Source organism: Belonocnema kinseyi, chromosome 2 (genome assembly GCF_010883055.1).
Source record: "Belonocnema kinseyi isolate 2016_QV_RU_SX_M_011 chromosome 2, B_treatae_v1, whole genome shotgun sequence".
Lineage (NCBI taxonomy): Eukaryota > Metazoa > Arthropoda > Insecta > Hymenoptera > Cynipidae > Belonocnema > Belonocnema kinseyi.
The window spans coordinates 155,594,716-155,598,215 of record NC_046658.1 but is presented as its reverse complement, the minus strand read 5'-3'; positions in this window follow the sequence as shown (position 1 = coordinate 155,598,215).

The following is a 3,500-nucleotide window of genomic DNA, read 5'->3' as shown; positions in this document are numbered from 1 at the left end:
ATAGAACCTGCTTGATTTTAAGTGAATTCTATCTTATTCTAAATAACTTTTAGAATATTGTTCTTGGATTGAAAATTAATTTAGTTGAAAACAATTTACATCTGTGTAAGGTTTCTTAAAACTTATAATAATAATTTTCGTACAAACAGATTATTTGAAAAATAACAAAAAAGGAATAAAATGATAAAAAATTTAATACAACTACATATACGTCACTGAAAAAATAATTTGTAAACAACTTTTTCGATTGACAATTGTTTGATTATATAAAAAATTGATGACAACATTTTTCCGACTACATTGGTATTGCTTTCTGATCACTTGTAATTTTTAAAAATAAAATAATGTTTTAAGATTACTGCAGGATTTATCAATAGTCTTGAATAAAATTAAACAAAATTTAAATTGAAAAATAAGTCATTTTCATTTCTTATTAGTTCACAACTAAGATACCATTAAAAAAATAATGCTCCCATTGCTACAATGCGTACCTACAAGATATTATGCACTTTTCCCAGATTTAATAAAACTCACTGATGGAGGCCACCTTTGTGTGCCGAAATATATCAAGAACTTCTACAAAATTTTGTTGTTTATTTTTAAAAATTTCTTTGATAGAAAATTAATCTTTGTAATTGAAAATTCATTTTTTATGTCAAAGCTTCTACTGTTGTCAAATTCATATATTTTATTGAAAATTTGAAATAATCTATAGAAAATTTCATTTTATTGATTGAATATTGACTTTTATAAACTAAACAATGCATCATTCTATTTTCGTTTAAAATTTGATATTGTTTATTGCACCTTGATCTTTTTTAGTTAAAAATGGAATCATTTGTTTGAAAATTCTCGTATTTTGTTGAAAATTTGTGTTTTTTCTCAGAAATATAAAACTTCTCTCGTGAAAATTCAGTTTTTTGATTGAGAATTGAACTATTTTGTTGAAAGTTCCTTTATAGTTGGTTCAAAAATAGTTTCTCGCCGACCATTGATGATAATGAAAGTGCCCGTGTATCCCTATAGTATGTATCTGTTGCTGGAGGTTTTCAAAATGGTGTTTTATAAAATAAAGATTGGGTATTTGGCAAAATCGTCGGCAGATAGGAAGACGCGATACATCCATAAAACTGAACATAATTCATTCAATCCCACATTTCCTAAACCATATATTATTTAAAAGCATATCAAATATTGGAAGCATATATATTTTATAGAAAGATATTTTTATTTTAATCCTGACTAAAATAGTTTCTGTTTTTTCACCAAAAATGTTACAAATTTAAGTGTAATTTGTATAAAAAATTTCACTATTTTCAATGTATTTAAAACAGGGCGTATTATTTCATATTAAGAAAAATGAGTAAAAGCTTAACTTTCGTAAAGTTTTTATAGTACATTTTCGTAAAGTTTCATAGGAAAAAATAATATTTTATAGATTTTTGTAGATATGCCGATGTTATACATTGAAGTGGCAAAACTTACCTAATTCTGCGACCAGCAGTTCGCCCTTGCATTCTAAAATTAATTCCTAACCTCAAAACCTGAAAAAAGTTGTTTTCGCATTTTACACCAGCAATGGACTTTGATAACAAAAACCATAACGAATTCCATGCTTCAAAGGAATATTACTTAATGTTAACGTTTATATTAGTAACAAATAATAACTTAAACATTAACTTGTAATTGAAAATATATTAACCCTACCGATAAAAATCTCAGAGTATATGCTAAAGATTCTCAAGGCTTTGAGAAGCTCTGAGAAATTCTCCGCAGGCACTTAGGTACATATATTTAATGGTTCAGATATCTTGTTTAAATGCTTTGAAGGCTTTAAAATGTCCTTTCCGAAATTGAAATAATAATTCGAGCATAAATAACAAACAGATAGGCTCAAATTGAAATAAGAATTCGATCATAAATACCAAGGAGAGGCCCTGTATTGCGGCGGTGCTGTTGGCAAAGTGGGGATAAGGACCCTCTAGGGGTTCGTTCAGGTTTCTCACAAAGTGCACTCATCGAGTGAACCTAGAAAAGGGGCGTGGTTTACGAAAGTGAACTGCGAAGTGTGGCGTTCTTTGAACGGTTGCGTGTGAAATGATTTGTCGCGAATCATGCAGCGAATACAAAGGTTGCCAGGTTATGTTTATATTTAACAAAATACAATAGAGAGCCAGCGGAAGAAAATAATTGTTTCTGCAGTTACATCAAACCAGTTATTATTGCAAACGATTATGTATGCAACTATATTGGAAAGTGATGATGCGGATAGTGATAATGAGGTGGAAAGTGCTGGCATTTTATTGGAATTTTCCATGAAAGTCGGATGCCCGAGAGAAACACCTATTAGAATAATTGGATTTTCTAAAAGAATTTTTCCACAATTCAACGCGAAACAACTTAAGGAACATTTTAGACGGAAACCGAATGCACCCAGTCGGTACCGGGACGTCCTAAAGAGGTCCTTAGAATGTATCTCTATGTTTTATGATTTGACGTCTTTAAGACATCCTTTGGATCCTTTTACGTCTTTAAAAGGCCCTCAGGACGTCCTTAAGACGTCCGCGGAAAGACGTATATAGGACAAGTTTAGAACTTGTGTGTCGACTGGGCAATTGATAACTTGGAAAACTTGGTGGGAGAGCAGTTATCACGTAATTGCAAAATTCCGGCTCGAAAACAACTGCTGTCTATAATATAGTTATTGGCAACGCCTGACTGTTTTTTTTTTTGCAAATTAAGAGAGCGCAGCATAAACTAAAAGGTAGTAATATTCTTCACATCAACTTAGGGTAGGGTGGGTCGAGATGAGCATAGGGGATAAGATGAGTCACTTAATTTTCTCGTAGGTTATCATTTATTTTGTAAATATTTTTTATATTAATATCAGGAAAAACATTATCGAACTTCTTTCTTGAAATTTTTTTGCCTAATGTTGAATAAATGTGGAAAAAACGAAAGTAAAAATTCTAAGAACTGTATTCTGCTATTTTTAATTTGTTTAGAAGATTCACGAATCTCGCAAAATCACATAGTAGATGTTTTCCAGTGGTTATTTAGATAGCTTATTTATTAGGCCTTAAGTTTTCAACACATTTATATATAATTGTAAAACCGAAATAGGTGAAATTTCTTTTGTCTGAAAATGTCATATGGGACGGGATGAGCCACTCTTTGGGGCGGAATGAGCCAACTCTTTCTGTGCAGTAACCTAACCTCTTAGTGTAGGCGTCAGTAGGTTAGGATGCAATGTTTTATATTATCAGATTTTGCATGATGCTAATTATGGTGTAAACGTATAAAAAACTAATCTTGTCGACAAAAATTCTCAGAAAAAGTATGACAGCAGCACTGTTATAGGTATGATTAAATAATATGAGATGCGGTCAACTAGAAGAGAGAGCACTGTTTTTCTGGTGTATTTCTTAAATAAATTTGGTTTAAAACTCGTCAAATGCTATGAAAATAAGAAAAACATTGTTGCGGTTTAAAAATATGGC